The sequence below is a fragment of the Calliphora vicina genome, chromosome 5, assembly GCF_958450345.1.
Source record: "Calliphora vicina chromosome 5, idCalVici1.1, whole genome shotgun sequence".
NCBI lineage: Eukaryota > Metazoa > Arthropoda > Insecta > Diptera > Calliphoridae > Calliphora > Calliphora vicina.
The window spans coordinates 836,924-852,279 of NC_088784.1; the positions used below are offsets into that span (position 1 = coordinate 836,924).

A 15,356-nucleotide genomic window follows, 5' to 3' on the forward strand; every position below is an offset into this window, starting at 1 on the left:
AGTTAGGTTGTTGAAAAAATAATAAATAAATAAAAAAAAATAAAAAATTAATCGAATTATTCGAATAATTTAAATTTTTTTTAAAAAGTAAAGAATGAATTCGGTTTTTTAATATTTTATTGTTAAAGAAAAACAAAAAATAACGTTAAAGTTAATAAATCAAGTATTGATAATGTTAAAAAACATTCGAAAACGAAGTCCATTATTAAATTTTCAACAATAATATTCCGATCAGAATAACTCCCGAACAATCTACAATACAATTGAGTAGCAAAACCATTAGTTTCCGTTTTGGAGATATGCTTTAAAAAATTTGAGCTAGTTGGTCATGATCCTGAATTCAAATACAATATAAACGTATTAAGAACTTTTTTATGTAGTTCATTTAGTAAATTAATTATTCACTATTTCTAAATTATTTACAACAAATTGTATTATACATCAAGCTCTATCAACGTTGCCGAATCTTTGCTTAATAAAGTGGTCTTGGGGAATTACACAATAAAGGGAATCTGTCCACGTTCATTGTCAGTGAACGTGGCTAATTTGAAGTCAGGCAGTGAATGATTGACGCATTTACAAATACGCAAAAAGTTTATTACCATGTTAGACAAAGATGTTCAACGATGTTCAAAGTCATGTATAAGACGAACTCCATGCTTTTCTTGCAACAAAACATTAGTTTGCAATATTTGTGTATATCATTCGATTTATTAAATATTTTGCAATACTTACGTATATATTTTAAGATCATGGCCTTCATTTATTTCAATGTAATCATTATAAATATCATCACTTTCGACGACCGTTTCAAAATCACAATCTCCATCACATTCAACTCCACTTTAATCTAAGTTAATATTTTGATTATTAATTGCAAATCTTCTAATACTTCGGCAGCTAAATAACAAATATTTTATTCCGTACATTTTATTTTCATTGGATCAAGTCCTAAGTTAAAAATTGTAAAAGATTTGTTTTTTGAATTGTAACTTCTTGCAGAAATATTTATATATTTATAGAAGGAGCTATCGGAACACTCAGCTACAGTGATCGAAAGTCCCTTTGTTTTTAGTTATTAGTCGAATTTCAGAAACAATACAATTTTTGTGAGTTATTTAAATTTGAAATTATGAAAAATGTTAAGCAATTTAATAAATTTAATTATATATTAATATTATGATATGAACATTTATTCGTTTTATTGATTATTCTACATAGAATTGTTCGAATTATTCGTTATTCGAAAATGGCCATTTTTAAATTGTTCGAGTAATTATTCGTAAGAAATTATTCGATTAATCGAACAATCATTAGTCGAATGAATACCCTAGTAAATGAACAAAAACATATATTTTTTTTAATTTCAATAATTTATTTTCGTGAATGATTTTTAGTCTTATATGGGAGCTATGACTAATTATGGACTCATTTCATTTAAATTTTATGTGGATTCCAACATTTTTAATAGATTAATGCTCGGTAAAGTGATTTTCGGAAGCGGGCCTTATATGGGAGCTGTGACTATTTATGTACCGATCATCATAAATTTACATTTGTAAATTAAACTGTTATGACCGTTGGAGTCCAATTTCGGTAGGATATTTGTATGGGGGCTAGGTTAAATAATGGACCGATTTCAGCCAATTTCAATAAGTTTCGTCATTGGGCTGAATGTACGTATGTACCAAATTTGCTAGAAATATACCTTCAAAATTGCGACCAATCCCTAATTCGATTCGAAAGGAAATCTTTTCGCAGAAAGTGATTCGATCGGTATACTTTATGATGGGTGTTAAACAAACATCAGCACAAACGCATTATATATTATAATATTAATAGCTGATCCGGCAAACGTTGTTCTGCCATACAAATTATTTCTAGTGAATATTTTAGTTGTTAAATAAAAAATAGCGAATGTATTCTAAGTGCAGTTGGAATTATAGGTATTTTTGATGCCAAATGAAGAGAAATACAAACAAAATTTTTTGGTTAAAAATAATATAAAAAAAAGTAAGAAAGTATGGTCGGTCAAGACCGACCATATAATACCCTACACTAAGTAGAAGAGTAAAAACATTTTTCTTTTAAAATTTCAATAATTTGTATTTTTGAGTGATTTTCGGAAGTGGGCCTTATATGGGGGCTATGACTAATTATGGACCGATCGTAACAAAATTTGGTGACATGAATTGTGTATATATAAAACATATTTGGAGCGCAATTTGTGGAGATTTATAAAGTAAACTTTTATGACCGATAAAGTCCAATTTCGGAAGGACATTTGTATGGGGGCTAGGTGAAATAATGGACCGATTTCAGCCAGTTTCAATAGGCTTGGCCCTTGGGCCGAAAAAATAATATGTACCAAATTTGAGCGAAATATCTTCAAAATTGCGACCTGTACTCTGCGCACAAGGTTTACATGGACAGCCAGCCAGCCAGCCGACCAGACGGACGGACTTACATCGTTTAATCGACTCAGAAAGTGATTCTAAGTCGATCGGTATACTTTAAGGTGGGTGTTAGACTAATATTTTCCCCACTATGGTGGTGAAGGGTATAAAAATGGGTGGATAGGGACATCCTAATGTCCTATAAAAATAGTGGATATTGCTCATACAAAATACTAAAATCTCGGCTAAAAAATGGGTGTGTGAGGGTCGGTTGATGAAAATTTGGGGTTATAGGTATTTTTTAATGCCAAATAAATAAAATGCGAAAAAAAAAGATTTTGGCCTAAAAATGGTAAAAAAAAAATGGGATAGGGTCACCCTAATGACCTAGCGGTATGAAATATTCTTTACGATCTATTCTCATACCTACCAAACATACATACAAAATTTCATAAAAATCGGTTGAGCCGTTTCGGAGGAGTTCAAACACTAACATTGTGACACGAGATTTTTATATATTAGAATATATGTATACATATATTTATATGTAAATATCATGTTTATATATTTCCACTGACACTGTGTGTGCAAAACTCAATAATTCTTGACTTGGATAACATTTTAACAAAATAAAATACTTTATAACTAAAATCAATAATATAGTAAATTTTATATTTTGGTAATAATTACAAATAAGTAAATATTCAAAATACAAAAATATATATATATTATTAGTTGGTCGAACAATACTAGTAGACAAACGAACCGGCTGCATGTGATATGATTTTTAATTGAGGAATTATGTATGCTTTGTGTACAAATAAATATAGTATGTATGTCAATAAATTCACTTTCTATATGTATGTATATATAAATAAATTGATTTAAACAGAAAAATGTATTTATAGAATTTGTTTAATTTTATGTGTCACCATATAACAGTCAGTATTCTATTAAACTTGTGTCTAGAAAAATATTTTACTACAATATAAACAAAATTAAAAACAACTAACGAGCTAGGTAGGAGAGTGTAGGTTACTGTCAAATACATAATTACATACATATATGAATTTCCGTTATATTTTCTGCGGATTTTTACATTAAATATTCATAGTTTAGAAAAACCGGAAGATGAATTTTATACTTGTGAGTTTGTTTATGTGAATGTTATTGTATTTTCACTTGTTATATTTATGTACCTACATATGTATTTATTTTTACGAGGTACTGATAAGTATACTTGTCTTTATATAGCGTGCAACAGCAATAGGGACAAAACTGAAAAGTAATTAAAGAAAAACAAACCACAAAATATTGATGTCGGCGATGTCGTTTAAATAATTCCAATTTAAAGTAAACGAAATTTATAAACCACTGACTCGGGGATAAATTTACAATTTCCACAACAATAAAAAACGCTTTACACCAAACACCCATATATGTATTCTATATACCGCATGAAAAAAATGACATTTCAAGTAAAATGACTTTGAATATTTAAATTAATTTTATTATTGTTTTAATATTTTTAATCAAATGTTGTTTTTTTTTATACAATATTCGACGTTGGGAACATATCCCGTCCTATTCTAGTTTTCTTAACTGTTCTTTTTAAGTGTTGTATTTGGTTTTCTCCCATAGAGTTAATAAAACTTATAAAACACTTCTTATGTAAGCTTAATTAAATGTTTTATATTTTATTGAAAAATCATACTAAAGACGCTTTTTTAATAATAATAATAATAATAATAATAATAATAATAAAAATAATAATAATAATAATATATACCTACATATGTATATCTTTATTGAAACCTTTTTAAAATAATTAGTTACAATGTTTTGAGAATTTACTTAAAAGTATTACAACCAGAGTATGAAAACAAACAAAACATTGCAAACGTTTGCAAAATGTACAAAACAAATCAAAATTTTTATATTGTATTGTACATGAGCAAAAACAAAACAAAAACTTTTCAAGTGACAAGGAGAGAAAACGAAACGATTAGCTTTTCACTCATCTGCATTATTTAATTTACCGTTACAATCGTACATTTGAGTACAAAACATATAGAGAAACGTATTATTTATTCGTTTTGTTTTATTTTTGTACTGTGTTCTCTATTATAATGAGTAAATCAATTACCAAAAGTTTGTTAAACGTTTTTTTATCATAATGTTTCAATATTGTTCTTACTCTTTTCTTTTCTAGCTGCGTACGTTTATATTAATGTACAGTTTGCGCTCATGAGCATAAACAACAGCGTTGCCGCTTTGGTCCAGTTGGACCAAAATTGGTAGTTTTAAGTTAACAAATTGACTTTTGGTAGTTTGGTTGGTTTGTTCCGATTTTTGTCGCATTTTGGTAGGTTTTTTGAATATGTATATTTAAGAACAAATTAACAAAAAAAACTATGTTAATCCAAAATAATAAAATTATTTATAAAATATGAAGACAGAATTATCTTTAATTTTTAGTTTACTCAAGTAAATGTGTACGTATTTAGTAGTGTTCAGTTCAAAAAATGCCAAAGGCTTTGCAATACTAAAACTTTTAACGTATTATACATTTAATTTATACATTTTAAATATTTCAAAATTATAACACATATTTAAATTGTGTGTAGTCATGTTAAAAGAAGTAATAAGTAGTGAGCAAAAACATTTTTCTTTTAAAATTTCAATAATTTATTTTCTTGAGTGATTTTCAGAAGTGGGCAGCTATTACCAATTATGTACCGATCGCCATTAAACTTATTTGTATTGAATTTTGTGGGCATACCAACACTTTTAGGAGTTTTATGCTCCTTAAAATAAGTTTTAGAAATGGGCCTTATATACATTCACACAAAATTTTTAGATGTGACATAATTATGATTGTAGTGTAATTAAATAATATTCATCCTCAGGGTAACGCTATAGCAGCAATAATATAATTTTAATTTAACTATTAATTTTGAAAGGAATCCAAATAGCATTTCACAAATATTTAAAATTTGGTAGGTTTTGGTATGTTTTGGTAGTTTTTAATCTGAAATTTGGTAGGAAAAATATTTTATGAGTGGCAACGCTGATAAACAATACAAAACATAATGGGACAATAATTCTCATTGTATGTGTTTGGTTTTTGTTTTACTCACTGAAAAGAACAAAACAAAACGAAAGCAAACGTTTCAATTTGTTTATTTCCGTACTCTGATTACAACAAATAACAACTAAATAATTGAACATAAAAACTACTAATATCTAACTACTAAAAAACCTTGTAAAAAATAAATGTTATAAGAAAATTTAAAAACAGCCACTAATTAACACTCTTTAAATACTAAAGAATTTCAGTGGTTATTTTGCAAATTTCTTATTATTTCATGTGTAGACGTTCTGAATTTTTCAATAAATGACAGCGTCAGTTCCCTTGCAAAATATATGAACGTATTGATCAGAAGTATCTGTAAAATTGTAAATCATCAAATGATCGAAATCTACTGGCAACAACATATAATTGTAGGGGTTGTTGCAGTAACTCGATAAGCCACACGAACCCAAAACTGATTTTATATGTTTTATTTTATAGACTTAAACATATTCAGCATACTTTCATATATTTTCGAAACTTTTTAAAATGTTTAAGTCCTTTTTATTTTGAGTGTTTGTGGTTTCATTTTTAAGCAAATTCCATTTGAAAATATATCTACATTGGTTTTCTCTTAAATTGTTCCAATTATTGCCAAAAAAAAAATCTATTATTTTCTAAAAGATTCACATTCCGAATTAAAATCATAAAGTAAATAAATTTTATCAACAAAACAGTATCAACTCAAAATACAAACAAACAAAAATACAAAGCCTGGTAATGTAGTAAAAGAGCACAATATCAAAAAACAAAATTGAAATGTTTTTCAATTAATAGCTTTTCTGCTTTTTTACTAGGCCAAGAACTCTACATTGACTATTTTTTTTAACATAAATAAAGGCTCAAATCAATATAATACATTTTTTATGAAAATATACGATGCATTTCTATTTCAACTTTTGTATTAACTCAAAATATCGCACTCGTTCAACAATACTGTATTAACTGTGTTAAACTGTTTGTGATTACATTTTAAGAGAATTTGAAAATCCGAATACATCATAGTAAGCAAATTCCATTTGAAAATGTATTTACATTGTTTTTCTTTAAAATATTTGCAATTATTGCAAAATAAATCTATTTTTTGAGTTACTACCATTTTTCTGGAACTTCTCGATTTTTTTTGTATTATTTTTTTTTTATTTATTTATTTTATTTATTCAAGTAATAAATCAAGGCCAAACTTACATATTACTTAGCAATAATACCTAAGCATAGAAAAAAATTAACAAAGTGTTACAATAAATAACACAAATAACTATTAATATGAATTTTCTTATTTATAACGGTTCCACAACCATAATGTAAAAATTAAAAAAAGCAACAATATTATAGAAAAAAAAAACAATCAAAAAATTTTTTTATTACAACAGTATCAACTCAAATTACAACCAAATTTAAATAAAACAATTTGATTATTTTTAACTTGAATAAAGGCTCAATTCAAAATAATAAATTTTTTTTATGAAAATATACGATGTATTTCTATTTAAATTTTTGTATTAACTCAAAATAATACTTTTTTGTTGATACAAGGTAGTCACTAATTATCACGAAATGGTCTCAAATGTGGTTTTCGAGATGAAAGAGTAATCGGAATACGTTGAAATTTTTTTTTTACAGTAGATAGATATTGATGTTGTTAGTTGATTTCTTGCAAAAAGTGAATTTTTAAAAATTTTGAGTTAATACAGTATTGTTGCGGTTGATTTGCAATTCTTTTTCTCTTCGGGCGATTTTATATAATATGTAAACTTATAAACCCAAGTCTCTTGAAAAATAACCTATACCACTATTGTATTTATTTGCCCTATCGATGACTGTTAGCGAGATACTGAATTTTATTTTTTGAGGTTTTTTAAAACATTTTCAAAATGTAAACCCAAGTTTCTTCCTAGGTATTTTTAGAAGATTGGGAACAAATCAATATCCCAGTAACAGTTCGTATTTTCATAATTTATATTATATATCATATAAAACATATTTTGAAGCACTATTCAATGATACCCACAAATGATCAGATCATTTTCTAAATATATGACATATTTACTATTATATATATACATATTTACATTAAATTAATATGTAACTCCTAAACTAAAGTTTTTGTGCTTATAATTATGAGAGCTATCAACATAGAGTTGCCAGACGGGCTTGATTTGGCTTGATTGTCAAGCTTTTTCAATGCGTATAGCCTAGTACTCTGTTCATATTTGCGAAAAATCATGGTTTTTTCATGCGAAAAATTGTATATGCTGTTTGACAGCTAGCTGTTGCTTTTAATTTCGTGCGAAAGAAGTGCTGCGTATGTTATTTCGTGTGGAAAAATAAGGTTGCCAGATGTATTTCACATATTTTTCATGTATTTCGCATATATATCATTCCAAATATTTCATATGTAGTTTGACAGCATTTCGCACGAAATTTTGAACAGAGTACCTAGCTTATCAAGAAAAAATGTCATTTGTCAAGCCAAATCGGAATTTTAAAAATATCTGCTGTTGTCATGGAATATTTTTTTTTTAAAATATTATAAAAAAAATTAAAATATATTTTATTTAGTTGTTACGTATTTTTCGTCAAATATTTGCCATGTGTGACCGTACCTTGAGAATACCAAAGGTTATGCAATGAAGAGACTGTATTTAATGTTTGTTTTTTCTTTAAGTTTTTGTTAATATTAGTTTAGTAAAATTAAATTGTTTACATATTAACGTAGTTGTATTTTTAACTGTTTTATTTTAAATACCCTTTATATATCCTCAAACACTGTAAAATATACAAAAACGTACCAAATTTGTTTAAATTAAATCAAAATGAAAAAATTATATAATTTTTCGATTGTTAATTTAATGGAATTTTAATTAACAATTTTTTTCATTAACTTCAAGAAAAATCAAGCTTTTTCTTCTGAATGTCAAGCTTGTTGATGATTTCGATCTTGCAAGCCTATATCAACACCAAACAAATTATTAAAATACAAGCTGTTTCGACGATCTTGATGTATGCCAATATTTACCTATTTTATTATATCTAAAATAGTGTTGACCTTAAACATATAATTGTTTAACTCATAATATAACAATAAAAGGTAGAATCACTATAAAATATGTTCTCAATTATACATGCCTTGAATTGTCAGACTAATATAAAATAAAAAATAAAAGTACAATTGAAATAAAACATCAAAAATCAAAAATTAACTACATACCTATGTACATAAATTGAAAAATATAAGAAGAAACATTGTTTGTGTAAATCTTTGTGTAAATGTCCTGAAAATTAAATTAAAGAATGGAGTGCAGCCAGCGGTGTTGAGCTGAAGAAACACTCCCGGATTTGCATGCATCATTTCAATGACTCCGATTATATTGAACTGCATCAAGCCACAAAACGTGCACGTCTAATACCAAATGCGACATCTGCTCTTGAGCCAGTAAAAGGCGTAAGTGATTTTTTTTCGTATTTCAAATATAAACAAAATATTTCTCAATTTTCATTTGTTATTATTCGTATTTCTGTTTTTTTGTTTTTCTATTATTTGACGTAACAAGGCATAGCATTTTAAACTCTCTCCCTAGTGATTCTACCTTCTAATGGTTGTATCATGGTTTAACTCAAAAAATCGACGTTTTAGAATATACAGGAACATTTGATAGCCTCTACTGTATTATTATGGCAGTTGAAAATAAATAAAAAAAAAAATAAAAATGAAACTACATATGTACAGTGTATCACAAAACTATTTTGTCTGCGCATTTTTAAGAGAAATTAGATTTTCATTTGTTCATAAAATTATAAGAAGCTTGTAAAAATATTTTATTTGCAATTGATAATTTTATTATTTAAAATGGTAAAACCCCAAAAAGAAATTAAAAATACCTATTAATTTTTGTATGTTGTTGTTGCATTTTATTTTACATCAAAAAGTGAAAGTCACACAAGCATTTTGCATTTTCAAAATCCCAGTTTATTTTTTGTCTTTTTTTAATTTCTCTTGATTTATTTTATTTATTTAACAAAAAAAAAACATTTTTATTGGTAATATTTTGGTACTTATTCTGCGCAGTTTAAAAATACATACATATTTGTAATGCCTAAGCAAAATTGTTTTGTGATACACTGTATGTGGCATGTCAAAATTACACTACATACTTTGATCTTCGAATGTAAACAGACATTTTTAAAAATCAAAATAAAACAATGAAGTTAAAACTATAGAGAACATAGAGCGGAAACTCGAAAAAAAATTAAAAAAAAAAAAATTACTCAAAAAAGTTACACATATGAGTGTTGTTTTTGTTTTCACATAGTTTTTTTTACTAATACATTCTCATCACTTAGGTTTTTGACAACTGAGTTAGGTCTTTGACAGGAGAGTTTCCGCTCTATGTGTTTTCTCTATGGTTAAAACTAATACAAAATTAAAAACAAAATATTTTGTGAAACATGGAACTTGTTTTATTATATTATTTTAGTTGTTTACAGTTGTCAAAAAATCCATGAAACAGTTAAAAGCAAGATGTAATATGCCTTGGGGTTAAAAGCATATTTGTAAACGATTTTTATATGCTTGAAATATCATTTAGTTTATATACGTACATACTACATATTAATTTATGTACATAATATACATAGATATGCCAACTAACCAAATGACTTGAGAAAAATATTATAATAAGCTTACCAACACAAGCCTTAAGCTTGAGAAAGACTTTAGAATACCTATATTGAAAAAGGCTATCGTAACAATTGTAGACAAATCAAAACGGTTCGATTACTTCTTTACTTTGTCTTCTAACACTTTTTTTATATGTATTAGGCATTTTTATTGTCGTTTTATTTATTATTTATATATTTATTATATTACCAATTATTTTGCATGTCCACTCGCTTACATGCAGAACGCTTTCAACAATTTTACTCCAAAAAAATGAAACTATACAACAAGACTAGAGAATGTATTGAAAAAGATAAGCCTTTTTCAATACTTTAGAAACAGTTGTGTATAATAAGAGTTTCTAAATCATTGTTAAAAACAGCTTGTGAATTCACATTTTATACCTAAATATTATTATAAATGGAATTAAGAAAAGCTTAAAACCCAATATTTATATAATTATTCTCAAGTTGTATTGTAGTTTCGATTACTATATGGTATGTTGGGTATATGTTCATTGTGCATACATATACATATATGTATATATATGAATATATATACATACTTATATGAAAATTGGCTATATCAAAAACATAACTTTTACGTATCGTTTATACTGGTTCATTTGCACGGCATTAATTAATTTTATAAAACAGTCTGTTATTAAAATAAAATAAATGTATAAAAAGATATCATAGGTATTTTTTAAAGGCACAATAATGTTTGGCAATTTTAAGTATAATCATCAGTTGTGACGAGCACTTTAAAAATTTCCCACTATTAAACAAACTGTAACTAAGTGCGTATAAAGGAAGATATTTTGACAGCGTGCCTACTTACCGTTTGATGGTAACAATGCTGTCTCTGTTACACTCGTATATTTTCAATTATATAGGGCTTTAATCTTTTATTTTGTGGCAATTATAGAACAAAATTAAGCGAAAATCCTTGAATTTTGTATTTTAATTATTTTTTTATGTATTGAATGTTTTACAATACTGCAACAGAAAAACTTTTATATGTATATTATTTTTCATGTAATTTTTTATTGGATATTTTTGAAAATTCGGTTATTAAATGCACTTCAGACCTTTTTCATTATATCAACAAATATCCCAACACACAAATATAACCCCAACGTAGTGCTACCAAAGACAGTTCAATTTCAATTGAGAAAAGAAAATAATTTTAAAAGAAACTAGATGAATTGGAAGAAGCAAATACAGAGAGCGCCTGTGCGAGAATAAATGTTGACAATTAATAAAAAAGAAAAACGAAGCTAGCGTCTAGCATTAATCAATCAATTGAATTGTTTTCTTTTTTTCTAAATTTCTTTCAACTCAAATTATTTAATACATATTTATGTCTATTTTGTTAATATGTATATTTTTTTAATTTTAAAATGTCTGTTAACATATTGTTGTGAAAGTAGACCAGAAAATAAACCATAACTTCAAATATTAAACTTTATGATTAATGAAAAAATTACAACAAAACCGAATTTAAATTTTAATTCAATAACTTAAATTTTATAATTTAATTTTAAAATTGTAATTTTGTCTAAAATTAAATTCTTGAAAAATATACATATGTATAGGTACTCATCATAGCAGTTGCTTTTGAAGTAATATTTTAATAGCTAAATTCTTTACACACATTTAAAAGTAGGTAGATTTTTGTAAAATTTGGGTGCTTTCTCAATAAAAATATTCGTGCATTTGGAAAATAAAAAGTTGTAAACATTGCCCAGAGAGGATGAAAAATAAGAGCAAACATAAAAATTCGTATAATTTAATGTCAATTACAATTTCTTTAAATATTTGTTTTTATATTTCAGTAAATTTGTTTTAAACAATTTCAATGGCTGTAATTTACAAGATATTTTAGAGGAATGCGACAAGTTTTTATACAAAAGAGAACTTTTAATTTTTTTCGGCAGCAACGCCCAATTTTTTTCTTTTAATTTGTTGTAATTTTATGACTAACTGTAATTAACGGACACTATAATTATTCGTGATTCCTCAAAACACATCCTTAAATTTTGTTGTCTTGTTTATTTTTATTAAATTATTAATATATTTTATACACATTGTACATATTATGTATCTTAATTAGGAACATGAGAAACGACGACGCCCGATTATGTCATAACTACAAAATACACACACACAAGAAAACCAATAAAATAATTATCAAGATTTTTATTAAAAAAAGTAGGCGTTTGCCGGTGTTTCCATTATTTTTAATAGCGCTTACTTTTTTAATATATAACTTCCTTTATTTTTTAATCCTGGTTTTTCACTTGATCTTGTACGTTTTTAATTCACCCGCAATAAATTGTTCGTTCGTTTATACTTCGCTTTTGTTTCTGTTTTTATTTCTAGTTGACTAAAACAAAAATTTCCCCTTATCATTCGGTTTTTTCAAAGCCTAATTTCCCAATTTTTTTTGCTTTAGTTGCTTTTTAATACCTATTGCTCTAGTTATTTGTTTATAAAGACTGAAAGAGAGGAATATATTGTTAACAAAATCATATTGGAAATATTGGTTTATGATGATGTCATTTTTAAACTTTGTCGCATTCTCTCCAAATTAGTCTAAAGAGAAAAATTACCTTTTTTAAAACAGGGATGATATGTTGAAACAGGTGTGTTATATAAATGGGTTGCCAGTGCAATTTATATTCTTCCGACTTTAAAGCCTGGATTTGTCTCAATCACCCCTATCGCGAATCAACATTTCACATGAAATATTTTCCCTTTTCCTTTTTTCGTTCATCAACTTTGTTCACGTGAAAAAAATTCCCCTCGTTGTGAAATTTTTAGATGGAATTTTGTAAACAATAAACAGCTGTTACGAACAAAATCAACTATTGTGAATGTAAAGTTCATCATGATTCATCATGATTCCCGATAGCAATTTTCCCTTCGAGGGAAATGGATATTTCATGGGAACAAAATTTCACATGTTATTGCCGATAGGGGTGAATATATCAAGTTTAATTTGTTCGACATAAGAAAATAATAGTGTAATGTCTGAATTTAAGTTTCGGTATAAATCTAGATCGTTGAAACAGGTTGTATTTTAATATTAGTTGGTGTTGATATCTATATAATTAATAAATTATTTAAAGAATATAAATATCATTGAAAAATGCCTTTCAACTAATATTTTATAATATTTATTGGTATTATCCTATATCCATACCTGGTAGAAGCAAGTATGTACCTCTCTTCTTTCCTCTCTCTCCTATACACTCAGACTTGCGGCAAGAAAAATTGCTGTGTGTAAAAGCACCTATGTTAAAGGACTCGTGCCCATTTTAATAGTTTTTTAAAAAAAAAAACACAATTATAAACAATACATTTTATATACTAATGTTTATAGAAACTAGTTAAACAATTTAAAAATATATTTCTTTTGTTTAAATTGAAATTAAACTAAAACTTTTAATTATTAAAAAGGTAAGTTATGAGTTCTGTTGAAAAAATTTCATAGAATTATTTTATATGTATTAAAAAACAAAATTTTTTATTAAATATGATAAATATTGAAAAACAAATACTTCAGACTCGTTTTTTGATTAAAACTTTAATTAATTAATTTAATATATCAATTCTTCAATTTTTAAAAGTGTGAGTTGAGTGTATTATTAAAAAAGTGCGAATGTATTAAAACTTGATCGTGTAACCCCCAAGTTACCCTGTAGCAGAGACCTGCACCGTATGGCTGTAAGCCGGCTAAGCCGAGCCGCCGATAAATTTTCAAAGCCGCCGACGCCGAATTTTTTTCGGCTTAAGTCGGCTTAAAAAAGCCGCCGTTTTTGATCAAAGTTCCTTAGTATTTCATAAAATTTTGAGAATTTCACTTTTTAAATTTTGGATTATTTGGAATTTGAGTAGTTATTCCTTAGTCGGCTGATAGCCGACAAGCCGCCGCCGCCGTGAAAATTAGTCGGCGCAGGTCTCTGAAATGTGACAACAAAAATGCCAAAATCGAATGTTTGATAGATAATAGTTGTGTTCGCGTTTAGCTGTAATCCATAGGGTAACATAGTGACGAGACGGAATTGTCAAAAACCTAAGTGTGTTGTCAAAAACCTATATCTTGCAACAACAAAATACATGCTAGACAATAGTTGTGTTCGCGTACTTGATAATTTGTAATAATTTGTACAAATTATCACTGAATGTTACGGGATTCCGTTCGTTTACTTTTAAAACTTGTAACGAGATAGCAAGAGAGTGTTAAAAGTGACAGTTCGTAGATAGAGAACATGATATTTTTTACTGGACATTTTTTGTCCAGTAAAAAATATCAACATAAAAAAACGTTTAAAACATATGTTTGCAAATGCAAACAAAACTAAAAAGTTGAAAATTAATACAATTTACAAGTTTAGCAAAGAAAAGAAGTAAGATCCATTACAATGGATCGCGATCCAAATATCACAATATATATTGAACGTGTAGTAGTGCCCTACAAGTTGCTTGAGCGTTTACAATTGCTATTAAAAGTTCATTTTGTAAATGTTAGGGCACTGCTACACGTTCAATCCATCTTATTTGATCACGTAAAATTAGGTTATTCTGCAATTTGGATCGTGATCCATCAATACTGCATGCTACACGTTCAATAAATATCGCGGTCAATATAAATTGAACGTGTAGCAGTGCCAGCGTTGGCACTCATAAAATATTTTTCCTACCAAATTTCTAATTAAAAACTACCAAAGCCTACCAAAACCTACCAAATTTAAAATATTTGAGAAATGCTATATGGATTCGTTTCAAAATTAATAGTTAACTATATAATTATATTATTGCTGCTATAAAATTACCCAGAGGAAGAAAGTAAATAACACTACAATCATAAATACATATGTTAAAATCGTTCAGTTTTCGAGATTTTATTTTTGAGTCGATTTAACGATGTCCTTCCGTACACCAAAAAATTATATTCATAATTGATCATAGCTTTCATATAAGGCCCTCTTCCGAAAATTACTTAAACGAGCATAAAACTCCTAAAAGTGTTGGTATCCAGAAAAAATTCAACACAAATAAGTTTCATATAGAAATAAATTACGTGTCCTAATTTCCATAATTGGACATTTAAAGTGTCAGATGAAACAGAAATATTGAAGCAGTGTTTAACACATATTATT

The 15,356-nt window shown here is 27.0% G+C and overlaps 1 protein-coding gene across 5 annotated transcripts in view; it reads right to left on the reverse strand.

Annotated features, from left to right (window-relative positions):
• The window catches only part of LOC135961765 (protein hu-li tai shao-like), a 54,195-nt gene extending 41,542 nt beyond the window's left edge, over window positions 1–12,653 (reverse strand). For 2 of the 5 annotated variants that reach the window (XM_065513348.1, XM_065513344.1), the window contains exon 1: window positions 12,446–12,653. The gene's annotated coding sequence lies outside the window, so the exon portion shown is untranslated. Of the gene's footprint in view, window positions 1–11,029; window positions 11,270–12,445 lie in introns of those variants that run through there. The other 3 variants (XM_065513349.1, XM_065513347.1, XM_065513345.1) reach the window with 2 other exon arrangements.
• Window positions 12,654–15,356: the final 2,703 nt, after the last annotated feature.